The sequence below is a fragment of the Lepeophtheirus salmonis genome, chromosome 13 (genome assembly GCF_016086655.4).
Source record: "Lepeophtheirus salmonis chromosome 13, UVic_Lsal_1.4, whole genome shotgun sequence".
Lineage (NCBI taxonomy): Eukaryota > Metazoa > Arthropoda > Copepoda > Siphonostomatoida > Caligidae > Lepeophtheirus > Lepeophtheirus salmonis.
This window is the reverse complement of record NC_052143.2, coordinates 27,177,190-27,197,847: the sequence shown is the minus strand read 5'-3', so window position 1 is coordinate 27,197,847 and position 20,658 is coordinate 27,177,190. Positions and strand designations below refer to the sequence as shown.

General features: G+C 30.0%; 1 long non-coding RNA gene across 1 annotated transcript in view; it reads right to left on the bottom strand.

The window, feature by feature from the left end:
• Positions 1-747: 747 nt before the first annotated feature.
• Positions 748-20,658, bottom strand: part of LOC139906904 (uncharacterized) — a 50,981-nt gene continuing 31,070 nt past the window's right edge. Inside the window, exon 3 of the long non-coding RNA XR_011783080.1 lies at positions 748-875. This is a non-coding gene — a long non-coding RNA (uncharacterized lncRNA). The remainder of the gene's footprint in view (positions 876-20,658) is intronic.

Here is a 20,658-nt window from a genome sequence, read left to right as displayed (position 1 = left end):
TAACATTTTTAAATACCTGCAATTGAACTGTATACTCTGAAATTCGACTATATGAATATCTTCCCACATTCTCGAGACAATTACTGATAGTTATTGAAAAAAAGAAGAAGTTAATGATTAAGTACTTTCATATTGCTCAGTAATAAAGATTGAAGGTGCTAATGTCGGGTTGGAATTGATGTACGTCGCACAAACATATTTTTTGGAAACTTTACAAGATACTAAATAAATAAATGTTTAAAGTCCATTATAAATTTTATTTGATCCATTAGATCTTCTCCGTGATTTTGAAGGCTATCTTGAGATGAATTATTTTCCAGCGAATATTGCAATTAAACAAAGCAAAAAATTGAAAAAATAAAATAAAAAATAGGTAGAGTGAAAGATTAAGAATTTATTTATATTAAATATAAATGGCATCAAATTGATTTCCCCAACTTAAGTAATTAACATCCAGCATTTCTACGTTGTTCCTCAAAACACTTCTCGATCTCCAAATTTAAAAAAAAATCATCCTGCAAGATTTTCCTTCTGCCTAAATCAGTATTTTTGAACATACCTATATAAAAAGGAGAACCTTCTACATTTAAAGTAGCATTAGTTTAGGGAAAACTTTTTAATTATATTAAAATCATATACATATTTATTTTATTATTCATTTTTAAAATTAATTTACACAAAAGATATGAAAGAATTTTTCTTTTAGAGGGAGATGTCAACACTCCCACGATCTATTAAATAGTTAACAAAAAAGAAGAAAGAGGACACGCATTAACCGTTTTTCCTTTATAATCTCGATATACTTAGTTTTTTCTTTCCACAAATCCCTTGTTGACATAAATTGTATACTACTGTATGATGTCTGTGTTTGCTGGCTAAATAGAAACAAAGAATGAAGGTAGAAGAAAAAACAGAGAGAAGGATGTAGATAATTATTTATTATAGCTTTTTTAACCCATTTAATTTATTTACTCTAAATATGTTATTAATACAGAGTGGAGACGGAAAATTTGCATTAAAATGACTAAATTACGCAAAACGTGATTGCTATGGAATAAATAAAAATACTGAACACCAATTTATGATATGTTTTAATACTATATTTAACCCAGCACTACCCATAATTCCATTGTCCTGAGATGGATAAATAAATCAGGTAAGATTAAAATCGATAACTCTATGCAACAAAATGAAGGTATTGGAGCGCCTGCATGCTAAAACCCACATGTATTTTTGTTATTTAAGCCGAAAAATATGAAAACAATCATTAAAACTTTCGACGCTTATCGGTTTGGCCTTTACAGCATTTAAAAAAAATCAAGCTTTTATGGTATAACTACAATTTAGTAACATATTATGGCATGAAAGATATAGTTGAAAATAAAAGTAAATATAAATTGATACATTTTAAAAATAAATTATTTATTCATTAATCTTGATTACAATAAATAATGTAATAAATATGTACGACATTACTTAGAAACTAATTTCTCTTTTATTTTCTCTTCAAGCACTTTATGTGCCCTGAAGCCTTCGGGCAAAAATTAACGAAAATATCATGTGATCTTTATACAATTGTGAAACATTTTTTCTTTTTGGTTTGTACAAATTTTACTCCCATTAATTATTTATTTCGCTATGGGTGGCATATTTTTTTTTAATACACCATTAACATAAATTGTAGCTTATCAAAGTTTGTGATGAAAAAATATTCCTCATTCTATTAAGTATATTCAATTATTTCAAATCTTTTTTTGCAAAACTAATAAATGTTAATATATTTTTTATAATCTCAAAAATATTTTATACTTCAAATCTTTTTATATGCAATAAAGATAGAACAAATAAAGAAATTTCAGGAAAATACTTAAAAATGGATTGTGCAGTTAAAAATGACTCAAAAAGATACTTATTAAGTTGTTTAAGAAATAAAAACAAAGACTGAGGGATATTTTTTTTAAAGTAAAAAAATTTAAAAAATCTATCTGATCCTGAAGTCATTGGAAATCTCGGTAAGGTTTTTCGATATGTAATAAAACAAAAATAATAATAATTAACAGGATTACTATGACGACTTGAATGGATTGTAGCTTATCTGTCATTAATCAGATAAGCAGCAAGAAACTACAAGAGGAGGACATAAATACAAGCCTCAATCCACATCACTCAAGGACATAGTAAAGTAAGATTTACTTATATTTATCATAAATTCTACTCTGAGTCCAACAAAGACATAACTCTAGAAAAATCATCAATACTCGCCGTCGTTCATTACCACTCACACTCATGGTTTCACTTTATACTTTGATGTTATCTTCTCAAGAATGAAAGAATAATTATAACAGATTTTTATAAGTTATATGTATATTTATTTTAATTACCATTTTTAAGTCAGATGAAGTAATTGGTATTGCTATAATGTTTACTTATCCTTAATTGATGCAACTCCATCTCACCCATTAAATGAAAATTAAGTGAAAAAAAGAATAGAATCCATTTACTTTTTGTTTTTTGTTATTTCCATCAGTCTAAGTAATATTTCTTCGACATCTGATATTATATTACCTATAGATAGAGTATAATTGTATTCAATTTCTTATGAACTGATCCATTTCATTTTGGACTAATAAGTCATGATATATTTTTTCAAAGTTAAGAAGATAACTATTTTTTTTTCCTTTTTTATTGTTATAATCCTTGTTAAAGCAACTTTAGGTTGGAAATGAGTATCCTTTCTGATTTATAATATACAAGAGTAGGTTTGACCAGCGTTGCCCGGGATATTAAGAAATTAAAATTAATGAAAAACTCTTCTAATTAATGTAAAATAAAAATAAAGGTCGTTAAATTTTAACAATTATTCTCATGTTCGTTTTATGAGTATGAGTAAAAATATATAGGCATTATATAAGTACTCTTCTTTTACGCAATGAGGAAGTAAATGCTTGATTCTGGGTCAGACAATTAAAACTCTATCGACGCTGCTTTTCTAGGTACCAAGGAACCCTTCTAATATATCTCAGCCCCCGGGTTGTTCAGGTGAACTTTTGGGCCCGAGTCCATTTATATTTATCTGCATCCGTTTCCCTGAGCATCAAGAAACCCACATAATATCTCAAAATACACAACGGCTCTCAGGTTGTACAAGTGAATAACTGGGCCAAATATTGTTTAAACTCAACCTCACCTATGTTTCTAGCCATCAAAGAACCCTTTTAATATTCTATATTATACTCAGCCCACGGGTTGTGTAGGTGAACTTCTAGGACTGACGCAGGTTAAATATCTTCATCGCCCCTTCTCTGAGAACTAAAGAACCTCCTAATATCCCAAAATACACCCCAAATCTCAGGTTGTAGAGGTGAAGTACTTGGCTTCGAGGTAGTTTAAAATGCACCGCTGCCGCAGTTTTAAGCAACAAGAACCCCTTTTAAAATGCTAGTAAACACCCCTGCCCACGATTTGTGGGTTGTTGCTCCGTGATGTAGGTAAAATTCTGTCACTGTAGGTTTCTTGAGCCTCAAAGTACCCTTTTAATATCGAAAATCCACCCTGGCCCTTATGTTGTACAATTAATGTGCTCAAGAATGCTATTTAAAATCCGGCATGGCCCCAAAGACCAAAAAAATGTTATCAGAATCGTCACTGGGGCCATAAAAAACAATGTAAATAATTTTAGCAAAATCTATCAATCGGTTTGGCCATGATTGAAGGACAACCCCACGCATGCATTCATATTTAGTAAAAAGATAAAATATTTTTTTATTAATTTGAAATTATATTCGAATAATAATAATCAAATATGTATTTTGTAGAACAATGTCAACCAAAAAATTAACAAAAATCATCGTCACTTTCTTGTGAATTCAATTTTCTTTATTTCTGGAGCAACTGTCACCATGACGCCCAAAACCTCATTTGAAGTCTGTTGATATAACAACGTTTCTGACAGCAAAAAAAAAAAAAGCCATCAGACATCTGCTTCATAACAAAAGTGCCAACGCACGCAAGCGCCGATTTGATCTCGACGCCTTTTACTTAATTTATTTGTAGAGACTTGTTCATTTAAATAAAAATAGTAGATATATTTTTTTAATATTAAAAAACACGTCATTGCCTAATATATATTTATGTAATATCCCCCCCATTTTGAATGATATGTCCATGACATTTCATTAGATCTACTACGCTCGTATGTGACAAGGAAGGAGGGAGAGAAGGAAATAAACAAGGATATATGCAAGAATTAAACTCATTTTGGTCCTTAATTCTACTCTGAGTACAACAGGGACTTACAATTAAAACTTTGCACCAAATTCTGAAAGTTAGTCTCAGTTTTTATGAGTGAGCTAAAAAATGTACCAGATTTTCATCACTAGTTATAATTTTAAGTCCTAGAGGGACTTGTGGTGGAATTGAGGATCAACATTGCAGTAATTTGAGGTGGTGATATTACCGTGCTATAAAGGAAGTGGGATTTGAGTTCTTTTCCATCCTCTTACAGCTTCTTTCAATTGATCTAATATACAGGTCATGAGAGGTAAGCTGTAATCTTCAAATTTGTAAAGATTTTTCAAATACTGCCTTTCAAATTGAAATGAGGGGCAATGTAAATTATCTGATACCTACCGTTCTTTTTTATTGTCATAAATGAAAAACACTTATTTATCCCCTTATAATCTCATTAAAAAAATCAATTTAAAAAAAAGTTTCTTGAGACATACGAATGAAATTCATGAAATATTTGTATATGTAGGGTACATATTAATTGGTCTAAAGAGTAGTGGCGTCGCCATATATATAAACACTAAGCATAAAATGGATGATTATAAATAATAATAACAGTGTATTATTTCTGTCACTGCATTATTTTTTTAAATAAGTGGAGATGTGGATAAAAGGGGCTCCTAAGTATTAAAAAGAAAATGGTAATATTTTAAAGAAGTATTTGGTTAATTAGATGATAATAAATGTAAAAATTAGAAAAACATTTATTTGCATAGAACTTAATGCTTGGTTTAACATAATCAAGTGATTCAGATAGATAGTATATCAGCTGTTAACACTTGAGTTTTATAGGGAGGGGGGGAATCATAATGCTGTGACTATTTGCTGATTTATCTCGATGTAGTTTTTGAATACATTTAAAAATATCACTAACAAAACGAAGTAAGAAATCCTTCCCTCAAATTGTTTCCACATATCCATTTTATCAGATGCATCTTCTGCGAAATTTAAAAAATTGAAATAATTTATCACTCTGTTTCATTCGGTCAGATGCTTGTTATTGTCAATAATATACAATTCTTAATGTCAAATGATAGAGTCATAGAAAACATGATCTACCACGGACACGATATTTCTTTTAATTGGACATCTGCACAACATTTTTATATTTCTATGCTATTAACCTTGTCATTGCATTCTTGCAGCGATAACAAGTAAGTATAAACTAATCACTAATATGTGTGTTCGCTCATGAAAGATGGAGAACAACACTGATGATTTGTGGGGAGTTATGCACAGTGATACGAATTCTGAACTTTTTTAACTGATTCCTGAAGAGTGAAATGCTTTTTTTACTACATAAAATTATATACAAAACCGAATTGAACATTGGTGTGGCTCATAAAAGACGGAGAGTAACCATGAATATTTGTTATGTAGTAATAATTGTTGGACTCAGAGTAGAATTGCAGCTCGACATCGGAGTAATTAATCCCTTTATCCATGTTTTTTTCCTTCTCCCCCCCCCTCATCACAGCTGCTTGAAACTGGTATAATGAAACGTCATAACAGCTAACCTGCTCTCAGGAAAAATATAATTTAAATTGTGAAGGTTACCATGTAGATTTTTGATTTCTTTTTTATAACATGCTCAAACATTCATAAAATTGTCAAGGTTACCATATTTTTTTCGGTTTTTAAATACCTATGGGCAGTGTTAACTTCCTCAAGCATGACGAGACGAAATAATTTCGTCAATAAAGCTCTCTTTTCATGACGAAGACAAAACAAAGACGAAAATCTGAAAAAAATCATGACGAAGAAGAAAGTCTCACAAAAATCATGACGAAAATCTGCAGAAGATTAAACTGACGAAGTTTAAACTCTGGCAAAGACGAAACAACGACAATGTGTGACGAAGATAATATTATGACTCTGACGAAACTCTGACAAAAACTAATGACTTAGGATTACGAAGACAAAAAATATAAATGCTGATGGTTCGTGCAACATGCCCCAATTGTCTTAACACAAACTAATAACACGAAAGTTTTTTTTAAGCTTTAATAATTTAATCAATAATTAAGTGTATGTTTGTATTTCATCAGCCTACTAGTTGGGCAGTATGTCAGTATGGTTCGGAGTAGGTTCATAACCCACAGTCAAATCATTGTAATTTGCAAAGGAACTCCTTATTCTAGACTCTATTTACTTTTTCTGCCCACAGGTTGAGCAATATAGTAGCGGATCATGTAGTGGGATCATCACCCAACGCCAATTTACTGTTTTTATATATGAGCTTCAGAGTATAACTAAAAGTTTTATTTATATGATCCACTTCACTTCCTATTGGGGTTGCAAAGGAAGGCAGCATCCAAAATGGGGGGCTTAAGCTTAAAAATGTTTATGAGCCATAACTATAAATTGCAAAATAACATTTGTTGAAGTTAAAAAGTAGTGATGTGCCACGAGTAAAACTCGTCAATTGCTACTCCAGTTTTATGAAATAAATAAAAAGCAACACAAAAAACTCGACTCGTAGCCATTAAAAGCCGAGTATTATTCGAACTCGGCGAAAGCTCGGAACCCGTCAAAAGAGCGGAAATTGTCAAAACATGGAAATTTTTTTCGACCTCATTATAACATGTGAATTATCCTAGACTGACTTGTTTTCTCTGTGAAAGTTAGAATTTATGTTATCCCACAGCCTTGCTTTTTTTTGTTTTTTTTTTGTTTTTTTTGCAATGTTTACTCTTAATCAGTTCTTTTTGAAAAGTAATCATTTTTTTTAAACTAGGGGGAGTAATCGATATTGCTTGGAATTATGCAGTTTATTAAGCCACACCTCAAATGTCCTCCTCATACCAATGGATATACGACAAACTTGACCGCAATTACATAGATTACTGAATATTTCTAAATGCATGAGAGACGGTTCTCTATTAAACATAAATTTGCATGTTCAAATTAGATTTTCAATCTACTAACTATTAATTAATTTGAGATTGAGATTTAAACTTAAACATAATCCCCATTCCTTTCGCACTTGAAGATTATAGACAGTACTAGATTATTATCTTGGTGCTATCATTATCTTCTTAGTGAAGTGAATTTACTGGTTAAAATTTTAATATGTTTTCTTATTCGATATTTTTTTTTAAATCAATTTTCTCTCTTGAAGGATAAATATCTAAAAAATAAATATTAGCTGTCTAAAAACTTTAATTTTACTACATATATGCATTCATATTAATAACAAATGAGCATCAGTACTACTAAAAACATTTTGTTTATAAGTTATAAACAGACTATAGTAAAATATTGATGTGTAGATTATATGAACTGTTGAATTACGCTTATGACTATGATTCAAATAAGTTAAACTAATTTTCTAAATTAATCTTGGAAAATAAAATATGAAAACAATTTTTGAATTACTAGCTTCAATAATTCTTTTAAAAATATGATGTTTTTATCTGACGAGTTTTTCAGCGAGCAAAAGCGTTAGGGTGAGTAACGATTATTCAGGTGAGTAACGAGTATTCAAGCGAGAAACGAGTGAAGCTCGTAATTCCTTAAGTGTTTTTTTAGCTCGGAAATATTCAGGCAGCAAAATTCAGCTCGCGGTACATCACTATTAATAAGTAAAATATTCAAAATCCTTTAAATTTTAGTCCCTTGTGAATCATTCATGAATCTGTGACAAAAATATTGATTTTTTAAATACATTCTCATTCTTTGGAGCCAGTTTTCTTTCTTCTTTGTATTTATAGTCGTAATAGGCGAATATTTACGTATTTAATTCAATGAAGACCAGATCTTTTATAATATTGTTATTATACCCACATAAAATTTTGTTATTCTCACAAGATAATATTTGGTAATTGGTTCGCATCAGATAACTTTCATTTAAATAAATAGGCACTAAATACCTCGTCAGCATTTTTCTTTCTTGGAAGGGGTAATATGGGGAAAAAGTGACGAATATAACAATAATGAATTAGAATAGAAATTTGCTATACGTAGTTTTTTTCAAATTAGACACCTCATGGATTCGAACTTGAAGATGGTGAACTAGGAAAACCAATTAATTTGTATGTAATGGTTTTTGTATTAACTGTATGTGAATTCATAATGGAAACCCACTACTCATTGACATAGCCCATTAAGGCCTCAACATTTAGGTGTCAGATTCTGCAAGACTGGGACTCTAGTTACCAAAAAATACTATAATCCAGGAAATTCAGATCTGATGATTTGGGAGGCCAAGAGTTAAACCCCAAAAAAACTAGAACTAGCGATGGCTCATTTTTTCACTATCTCTTCTGTGAGGAGTGGTACTTTTTGGGGCTTGTAGAAAGACACCACAAACCTCTCTGATTCATCTTGACACGGGAGATCCTGAGACATTGACGTCCATAAGCATCTTCCCCATGGAGAGATCCGGCTGCTCTTTAAAGGCATTGACTAAAGCTTACTACCACTGATTGGATATTCTCCACGATCCTCACCCTTATCCAGGCAATCCTTGATAAGATAGAAGGCTATCTTTGTGCCATATTTGACCGCAATAACTATTTTTGGGGACTTTGCGGCGGCAATCAAGGTTTCAATCTTCCACCTTTTTTGTTCTTGAGAAATGATTATATACTATAATATTTTGAAGTTATTATAAACAAAAAGAAGCGACTCCGGGCTTTATGTAAAAAGAAAAAATAATCAATTGGTTGTAGTATATGTTAAGTTATTAAATTTTAAAGCAATTCTCAAAACTTTTGAACGACCCGATAAATAATTGAACATTTAAAGGCAAAATTAAAGAATATAATACGGAAACCTTGGTTTGCACTTTTTATTCTATGAGAATGTTACGATACTAGAAAAATGGAAGCGTTCTTCAATTTCCTGTAGTCTTCAACAACATTACTAATGATTACATCAAATATAGTTAATGGTTCGTATAATGCATAAACAAGAATATGTGCAAGGGGCATATGTCTACATATATATAATTTGTCTTGAAGCATTTCCTTAATGAGCCCTAATATTAAATAACAATTACTAATTATTTTGATAAAATTTTTTTTCTAATGTAAAAGATCAATTATTAAATTTCTCATTATGTGGTACCTATTAGTGATGCACAGGTTAACTTTTAGGCAACGGATCGGATTGTGCATTTTCTACCAGTAATTATAACAAAAATAAGCTAGTGAATTGCATAAGACAGGTAACCACATATATGTGAATGGTATGGGTATTTGTTTATATATGAGTCATTTCACGATCAATTTTAACGATGAAACGGATTCGACCGTATGTATTATTGACAGAAAACTAGCTATGAAATTAAATGTTTGGATCTGTAACTCAATCCAATTCTGATTTTTGAGACCTTTAAGATGAAGATAATATTTGTTGAGCAATATATAGTAAACCAAAGCAATGATAGGCAAGTATAATAGATAATTAAAAAACTATCAGTTATTTAATTATTCTTATGCTTTTATTATTATTAAAAAAAATAAGTCAAATATGACCTTAATTTTTTCAAGGTGATTTTTGATCTTTTTTCAAATTTAAACAGTAAAACTATAGATTAGAAAAATCATGGTGTTAGGAAGAATGTAGGATTTATAAAAGTCATAATTGATCTTATATTGTATTTTCAATACATTTATTATATTTTCATAAAAAATGATGGGTTCAATGAAACAATTTTTTTACTATATAAATAAAGTTATGATTTTCATATATCATAACTTTATTTTTAACTCCATGAATTTAAACTCAATCGCACATCAAAAAGCACTGACAAACGATTTCTTTTGGTCTCCATCTAAGTTTTCCTTTCTCTGATAAATAAATTGTTTTTCAATGATTATTTGTTTCAGTTACTATTAAATGAAAAATAGGCAAACACTAAACATGTTAAATTGTTAATTCAAAAATGTATGGTCAATTTCGTATATAAACTTTTAAATTTTAATTAAGCACATTTATGTGAAATATATTTGATAAGAAAAGATGGCAAAAATAATAAAATATCATGTGTTTTTGTGATTTTTTTTCCACATTTTTTATTTGAAAATTTATAACTTATGTTTATAAAAATATTTTATTCATAACCATACAAAAAATAATAATTCAAAAGCCAAATGACACTTACTTTTTCCAATTAAAAATAAAACAACGACAAAATTTAATTAGATCTATACATTATGTATCAACATAGTTTTGCATTAAATTTGAAGCTTGTGTAATTGTCATAAAAAGCTTATGTACACTTGAGACTCGTCTGAACTTGTCTAAAGACATCTGATAGTAGTCAAAGCAAACATATGTAGTTCAAGTGAAACAAACTATAACATATTCATAATTATTTATACTCAAGTTATAGTTGGAACGTCGTTAAATTTCCTGGTAAATGGATACTGGGCCAACTGTTATTATTTGTTCATCTTTATTATGGAAATTTTGAGAGGTTAAGAGTGATTATTTACAATTTTTCTATGAACAATGCTGTAGAATACAAAACTAGCTGTCGATTACTAAAAAAAGTTGTCTTATCTCCATGCATAGATGATATTGTAAATCGTCTTCCTGAAGATCCAATCTGCTCCCCTATGACCTTCTGGGACAACCCTGGGTGGAAGAACGTTGCTATCTCAATTCTATTCTCATACTCTGTGCCCATGGTTAGTGTTCTACTACATTGCTCATAAGAAATTTGTAATAAAATTACTCTTAGCATCTCAAAATTTGCATAAAGAGATGAGAAAGTAATAACGGTTGCCCTGGTATATACAGGATGATAACTCTATTGAACAACCAATACGATTAACAAAACTGGATTTTCTCCTAAACTAATAATCTGATATTTATAAAAACCAATGTCAAATGAATGCTGAATAATAAAAATACATTATTTATCAATATAATCGACTTTTGGCTTCATTAAAACCTTCAACTCGAACTCGGAAACGGAAGTAGTGAATAACAGTGTCAGTTGGGAGATTTCTGAATTTCTGGAAATGAACTAGGATTTTGTGTTAGAGGAGGATCTCCTGACGTGTCACTCAAATACGCTCTACACAAAGAAGTCTATAGGGCTGAGCCCCGGTGATCTTGGAGGCCAACACAGGGTCCAATAAAGTCAAAAATAAATCTGACTACTAGATCAACGTCAGCTTGTGATCAGCACACTTTTCTGTTTATTCATAATTACTTCTAGACTCTTCCAGGCTAACACATATAACTCCGCAACACTTCCTCCGAGTTACTTTTCATCGTTCACTCACCAGTAATTTCTATGTAATTCTATGTTCTGTTTTGAAGAATAAAAGATTTAAAATAGCAGGCTTGGAAAATAAATAACAGATTTTAAGGTTTTAACTACATCCATTAGATTTATCTATGAAGGAATTTAGGGATTGATGTTACGGGTATCCAGGATCGGTTTTAGTGTAAGCTAGGCCTTGGGCAAAGATAAAAGTACATGTACTTTATTGGCGTTCCTCTTAACTGAAAAAAAAGAAGATTCATATCTGATGAAGAGGAAGGCCAATTGTTCATTTCGCATAAGAGTTTATTGTTGTCTTTGCACCAAGACTGCACTTTTAAAACGCCATAAGTAGGCACCAATTTTTTTGGAAATTAACTCCTTGGTTTTGGGAAGGCTTCACGGGTTAGTAGCAGTACATATGTTTCCAAAAAATAACTCAAATAGACTTCCTAGTTTATTTTCACAAAGTATGTAGTCATGTTCGAGAAACATGATAACTTCATTTTTTTATCCTTCAGGCTATATATCGCTTCTTTTCTGCATTTGAGGAAAAAGAAGATAACTTTTTTTTGGTTTACATTAAAACAACAAATATTTGTTATGATATCATTTGAAGTGTCTATCCTAGTTGTGATATTTGAAACTAAAAATGGGAGATATTTAAAAAAACCATCCTCAGTAATAAAAAATGATAGCACTATTTAGTTATCATAAGATATTATGTGTAACAAGAAAAGCATATAGCAATTTTAAAGTTATTTTATTAAATTCATATTGTTTAGTTAAAACATGAACATAATATATTTGTCCAACTCGATATGCTTATTTTGTTTTAGGAATATAAAATCGATAAAAAGATTACAAACTTTTCTTTTAACACAACAAAATTTTATTAAAACTCTCTGTTTTTTGTGCTTGAGTTATGTTTAATATGTTTGTTCCAAGGAGAATTACTGTTTTTATAATCAAAACGCTTAAAAAACTAAAACTTTTTCATCTTATATTGTTATTCATTATCTATTTTTAGAACAAAAATAATATGAAAAAAACAATTTTTGATTGGACTACCATATGAGAAATTTGTATTTATTTCATAGATTTTTTATATTGTAACACATTCTTAAAATATTTTCCAATAAAAAAGAACAATTTTCCAATAAGTACAATTATTTCTGTTTCAAGAATAAAACCTCGAGTACTGTTAGAAGTATTTTATTTTTTTCTCGTAAATTTTCTTTGCAGAGTAGTACTAGAAAAAGGGTTTACCTAATGAAATGTTATGTTCTAATTTATGTTCATATTAATTATATGGTTAGCCAAAATACGTCAATACATATATTTATTTCCTGTAGACCACAAAAGCAGTTTTTTAATTCTTTAGGTTGAGTTTTTAAAGTTAAATATAAAATATTGTAAGTGTTACATTATTGTAATTTAGATTTTACAGAGTAAGGTTTTAAATCCGGAGTAAATTTAGCCCTTAATAATCTTAAGACGTATATTTATGAAAATGTGCTTATGATATTTAGTAGAAAAAACTGCATATAAAATATTACAAAATTATTGAGATGTTCTCCGAATACGAACGCCGTGCAGATATTATTGTGTTCATCCATGCCGGGCACACGTCCAAAGACGCAAAAAAACAACATAGATAGATAATGTTTCTAAAGAGCTGAAATTGATTAAAACAGATCCGGTGTCATTCTAGAATTTTAAATTTGTTACAGTTTGACAAATTTGGGAAAATGGGTTTCGGGATTTATTCCAGAAAAACAAATTTTTTAGTACCTTTATGTTTAGGGCAAAGAAAATGTGGTCTCCTAGATCTAGGATACCGTTTGGACTATTATAGGTGTGGCGTTTTGGAGATAAAAAGTCCAATAAACGCGTCCATAACAATATTGACTCCTTGCGGGTATTCATTCTTGAGGTAGTGGCAAACATGGACAATTATTTTGTTAGGTTATCATAATACTAATACTAATATATTTATAAAAAGGTACATTCTAAAATTATATATGTATACAGTGTTAATTCCCATTAATCTTCTTATTTATGATAACCTCTCATCTTCTCCCAAGACGACAAATACCATAATAATAATAATATTGAATTTTATATTGCTAACGGATACAATATTAATATTATGTTTTTTTAGTGATGGGACAATTCCAATAATAAATCCCGATGTCGATGCAATTCTAGTGAAAATTACGGATACCGATTCCAATTCTTTAATATTTTAAATAATGGTTAAAAAATACCATTTTGCTGTAAATTTCTAAGAATCGAAGTTGATGAAATAAATCTATACATTTATAATCAACATGATTAACAATTTAATATTGATTATGATAAACTAAACTAATATATATTTCCTTTCTGTCCTATTTTAATGGGAAATAAAAATATATAAATAAACTAAATTTAATTTTCTACTATATCCAATAAAACTATAATTCTATTTATATTTAGCTAACTGAAACTAAAAAACAACAGCTTATGCATTATGGTATTTCAAGCCTACTACCCTCAAATTATAATGTAGGAACATTAGCATCTCTCCAGTATCAGCAGTCTGTCTATTTCTTTTGGGAGAATAGATGGAACAGCCAACACTATTTCACTCTTCACTGAAGAAGGTAGTGTGAAGATATACTTTTTTACTAGGAAGGCCATGTATGGGAAACTTGATTGATTAATTTTCCACCAATCTATAGGATTATTTTCATTTTTGATCAATCTTGATGCTTTGTATTTTTCCATCTCAAACTTTATTTCTGCATTAATTTTCTGAACTTCTTGAGTTGAATAACTTTTTTTCATTTGATTGGAAGTCTGATTTCTTTTTCATCCTTTTGTGAATACTTTCCTTTAATTTCTGCAAAGCATGAAGAGAAGGTAATATTTAAATTTTTCCCTTTATTGCTGTCATCATCTATAGAGTGATTAGAAGTTATTGAAGTTTCAGAAATTTCAAATTCTGGAGTATCAAGATTTTTATTCCTAGACGATAAAACATTTTGGACCATCCACTGCCAAATAATGTCGTCATACTGTTGGTTATTATATCTGTCATCAATCTTCTTTTAATTCAGGCTTTCCATTCAAATAATGTAGATTCAAGCCCAGCAAAGATACCCCTTTCTTCACTTTTTTCATAGAACTGACAAATTGTTTTTAATATTTGGAATAATAATTGAAGCAGTTGCATTATGAGCACTCAGAATATTTGTACAGTCTATGAAAGACTTCAACATAATAATCACTTTTTCAAGTATTTTCCAAGCGTTGTTTTCTAAACTAGATAGCTTCATATTGTCACTTTAATAAGCTTTGGTTACAGTTTTCTGTTCTTTAATCCTCTACAGAAGATAATAATGACCATTCCACCGAATAGATACATCTTGCATGAACTTGTGAAGTGGCAAGCTGAACTTTTTTTTTGATATTCTTTATATTTTACGAACTCAGATGGTAAATGGTTAAAGTAACCAACAATCTGCTTACATGTTGATAATAAGTATTTTACACTCCTCTGTTCAAAAATAGCATAATTAATAACTAAGTGTAAGTTAATAACTCTCTCATATAAAGGAGCATGCAAAAAGTAAGAAGCACGAATTGTATAGTGTTGCCATTGTTCCCGGTCTTCCCTACGTTTTGTTAATTTAAATATGTTTAAAAGTACTCCATATATATTTGTTCTTTTGCTAGGCGTGGGAACATCATTTTTTTTACAAATCCCACAAAAATTTTATTCATTAAATTTTCTTATTTCTTCATTTATATTCAATCCTATAAATTTTTCTTTAAAAATAAAATAAAGATGCCAAAGACAACCTCATAAAAGCAAAAGTTTAGAACAGAGTGGGTCAGTGAGGATGAATCCAAAGACAAGATTTTTCGAATTCTTACTGATGAAAAAATGTATTTCGGAAATATTGCAAAATAACAATTAGAGCTAAACTCTCATATAAAGGATCATGCAAAAAGTAACAATCACGAATTGAATAGTGAACCTTTTTCTTCATTCTGTCAATCAAGCATAAATTTTTCAGAAGTTGAAAAATCTTATGATACGTCTCGAGTAGAGGTTCAATGGTGTCTATTTATTCCCAAACATAGTCCACGTTCAGTTTGAGTTCAATTTTTTCTTCTCAGTTTTCGAGCATTTTTATCATACATTATTTTATTTTGATATTTAATAAAATAATAAGACTCAAATCATAAATTCAAATTGTAGTTTTTGTAACTTGACGGATATATTTTGTATTTTTTTTTCCATAACTTAGATAAGTAATAAACAGTTAAAAAACAGTTATTAATTAATAACAATACAAAATAATCTGAATTTATACATTATTTTTCTGCTACCAATACCAATTTCGATTCCAGAAAAAGCACCCGATTCTCCGATTCCAATCAATCGTGCCATCACTAGTTTTTTTTGAAGGAGATTGAGGTTGATACGTTTTTAAGAAGCGTCTATTACGTATAATTTCCTTTCCTTCTACATCAACCAAATAGGATCTTCCATCTTCCTGATTGCTATTAATTACTCCATGTGTGTCCCATATCTTTGTATTAGTATTTTTGACCCTAGCGTTATCTCCAAGAATGAATTGGTTTCGATTTGAAAAAGTGCGATCGTAGGTTTTTTTTGTTGAGAGGCATGTGCTAATCTTCTCCCAGCCCCTCTCAAAATTGGAAAGCGACAGGCGAGTGTAGAGTGATGGGATACGTGTTCTTTGTGAGTAACCAAATACCCATTGGGCTGGATCGAGTCTCAGAAGAGGGGAAGAAAAGGGGAGTTGTGATTCAGAAGTTTTGATGACTTTTTATTAGAGATGTAAAAAAAAGAGCTCCAAAATCATGTTAGTTGGCAAACTGAATTATTATTTTTTTTTTTAAATTGTCGTCATTATTTTTTAATTCTTGTGTTATTTAATATTTATTACATACTTAAATATATTATTTGCTACAACAAATAAGTTAAAATCAGGCTTAAAATGTATTCTTTGTTTTGTTGAAAAATACCAAGAAATGCATACATGTCCTATACCAAATAACTTCTTACTTCGTTACTGGATTAAATTTAAACTGCTGTAAGATGAAAATTAATAAGAGATTGTTCATTTTTTCCTTCATTTAAGACTCCAAAGTATATCAACAAACATGAAGAGTTTTTTATGACATCATTGCAGGAGTGGTTTTTATGCTCACTAGGAATAACTCTATTTTCACATCTATAATCAGTATAAAATAACTTTTTTTAAGTGTATTAAATTACTTTTTTTCTCTTTTTTTAGAACTCAATTAAACTGAGATAGGAAAGAAACAATTCAATTTGTTTAGTTTTGTGTTCGGCCTTATTTATTCGCCCAAGTCCAGTCCAGTCTAAGGATCAGTCCTGAAGACCGTCAGTATGACTAGAATTTATTTAAAAAATGAAAATAAATAAAGTTGCGTGACATCATCAATGACCGAACTTTATAAGTTTTAGAACTTATATGCAGGACTAAATTATACCGGATCGAGACTGAACCGGACGGGACTGTAGTCTTCAGTCATAAATAAGGACTGACACAAACCTAGTTATGTTGATTTCCTTCATACAAAAAGTTTATTTAATTTAAGCAATACATTTATTATAGTCACAACACTAATGTAAAGATGTCCTTGAAAAAGAGAATCTAAAAATAGTCTGTAATATATTGATACCAAGGTCTCTTCCATTTAATCCTCTTTTATTTTAATTATCATTATTTTCCTATGTAATGCAACACATTTCATGATTCACTATAAATAGGAATGTTTTATATATTAATTTTTACTAGTTTATTGTAGTGTCTCCTTATATATAAACCACAGCAGGGGAGTTCGCAGTTTCATTAGAAAAATATATTTTCTAATGAATTTTATGAGTTAGTAAAATTGACTTTATACGAAACTTAATTAATTACCGATCCCCCCTCCCCCTACCAAACAACAATCCTATGAGTAGCATCATACTTGTATCCCTGGACCCTTAACTTTATGTTGTGCTAAATTTCTAGATATATGGACAAGCAACACAGTCCTTTTTCTAGTACTGTTATGCTATTTTTTCATACTACGAGAACCTGCTACGGAAGATTACTATGAGGTACAGAAGGTTTGACCCCCTGAAATTACTTATATCACCTAGAACATTGATTTTCTTCTTTTCTTTTTTTTTCGTCAGCCTGACCCCCCACCCCCTGAAAATAGAATTTATGGAATATTTCACCCCATAAATTACATGGACAAAACTTGCACCAATGTATAGTACTATCTCAGGGCATTATAAAAACCAAGACTGACAACAAATTTACTTTCTGGAAAATTAAGTAAGACCCCCTCAAAAAATGGCCCCCTCCCCTTTAAATTAATACAATATGTCGATAATGCTTTATCAGCATATTCTAAAAATTCCAATCTTGCAATATTTTCAGTTACACATTGAATTATATAAGTTAGGAAATCGGAAATGGCAACTTCAATGTTATGCATAAAAATAAGCATACATGCCAAATTTCAGAAGGGTAGCAAAACGTTTTTAGCTGCCCAAACGGGATTGAAATATCAATGTCACATGTTATTTTACTATTTCTCATTTTTTAAGCATATGACATGGTATGTCAAAAAATTAAAGTTTAATAGTTAATAAAATATTATATTATTAACTGGTATCTTGAATGAAACCAGTAGTTCTCAAACTTTTTTAAACCCCTTCAAAATATGTTTTCACCCACACATTCCCTACCCAGCACTATTTTTTTATGTAGTAAATAAATGTATTCTTTTATAAATCTCACACACCTCCTAGAGATTCTCAACGTACAATAATAACAATAATTAAAGAAAACAATAGTATAGTGAAAATGAGCCCATTCTGACTTAACTTTTTCATTCTTGGTTATGCTGTTTTTAAAGATAATTGATATAGAACTATTGTCCATTCATATACATATCCAATTATAAATAGGTTAAGACAAATATGTGTGAAAAAATATTTAGTGTCAGACCAAAGTACAAAATAATATATAAATAATAAACTAATAATTTTATATTATTTTAATTCCAGCGACGAAGACTTTTTTCTACCAAAAATGAATCTTAAGAGGATAATATATTTACTTAAAAGACCGATGCCTAGGGAAAGTACTCCCTTAAAACAAGCACTGATTGTTGTAATTGTTGTTAAAAAAACACAAAAATACAATATAAAATCTGAACAATATTTGTTTTTGGATAAATTTGAGCTTAAAATCTTTATTTTTCTCGATTCTATTTGTTACTAAAAATAAATGCTATTGTATAAGAATATACATATGAATATAGTTAGCAATAACCCAAAAAATATTTCTAATCTTCTTTTATTAAATATTTTTTGATATAATAAGTCAGTATTTTAGTAAAATTAAAACATTAGAAATTTCATCCAAGTGTCGGCGCTAAATAAATTATTCTTAAGGAGTTACCAATTTGTAGTAATTATTTGCATTCATCTATCCATACTCCTGGGCAAATGATTTTGCTGGGGTCGATCTTGTTAAGCAAGTCATTTGCTTGCAACTAAATGAGTGTGAAGTATCTTTTGAAATATAGATCTTGACCATGGTGGTAGAGAACTGCCATCCAACTAATGCATACATGTGATTCGTTTATCAGCTTTCTTTAGTTTGTACTTGTTCAAAAATAACTGGAACAGTACTTAATTTACAGATGTCATTTTCTTCTTGATGTACATCTCGCATACAAAATTTCCAACAGCGGCGAAAGTGGATGTGTTGATTTCGGATGCCAATCCAAGCTGGCTAAAAGCTGGATGGGTTTCTTTGTTTTTCTGGAGGAGCTTTAGTGGTGTTATTTTCACCTTTCCATTGAATGACGATGTATAATCACAACCTGTGAAGGCATGATAGGTAGATAATTATTTATAGATTGTATAGCCAATTTCTGGATGCATCTGAGTTAGGCTTATAAATCGCTGAGTGTTGCTGGTTTGTAATCAAGCTTCTATCCAAATGTTCAATGAAAGGGTCGTAAGGGAAAAGAGGAAACAGCAGCTCAGACCAATTACAAGATAATCTGTGTCAGAGTGGCGGATAACAACTTTGTATGGATACAGTATGTTTGCAAGAAGTTAAAACATACACAAAACGAACATGAGACAAAACAGGACACAGCACATTTTTTGCTTCTTATAAATACGATGGAGAGATCCACTAGAAAATAACCTCTAGAGTTGCCAATTAGGTGAAGTAACTTTTATTTGTAAATTCTGAACAAAGGTATGGAGAAGGGATATTGCCCCTCTGTTGCATGCCACTAGATGAAATAAAATAATATAAATATATATATTTTTTTGGCATTTTGAATTCCCACATTGACTAGTAGACTAATTTTGTACCTTTATCCATCTCATAATAAGGATTTTAAAATAGACGAATAATAGAATGCTTAATAGATGGACAAATAAATTTATATGTGAAATGAGATTGAATTTGCATATATTGAATAATATTCTCTTATTGTTTATTCGAGTGTATATTTCCAAATAATAATATACTTGCATTATGTGTTTATTAAAATGTATAAAGCATAACACATGGGTTTTATAGTCACGAGTTGACACATATATTAAAATTAACCTCATTTTTAGTTAATATCAACCTCCAATAGATCAAAAAAATTAATGACAATCTGTTTTGTAGTTTGTGAGTTATTGTGTTAAGCGTGTCGCTTAATTTTACACAACTTCATGATGGGGAAAAATACTGTTCAAGCCAAGCAATGGCTTGAAAAGTGCAATACAGTAAATAAAAAATAATAATAAAAATTTAAAAAAGGCTCATTTTCAACAAAAATAGCGTGTTTTCTTTGTTAAGCCCAGTGTTACACATAGTTCCCCCGCCCCCTCCCTTTAGTTAGTCAGATAGAATTACACTGATTAAGTATATGTAAACATCATAGTATTACATTTACTCCATCCAACCTAGTAATTGTCTTTGTAGCCCATATACATGATTATATTTACTTGCCTAGGAACGACTGAGACGCGAGCCAACGCACATTAAGTTCAAGAGAATAATTTCTCCAGAGCTTGTTGTCGATTG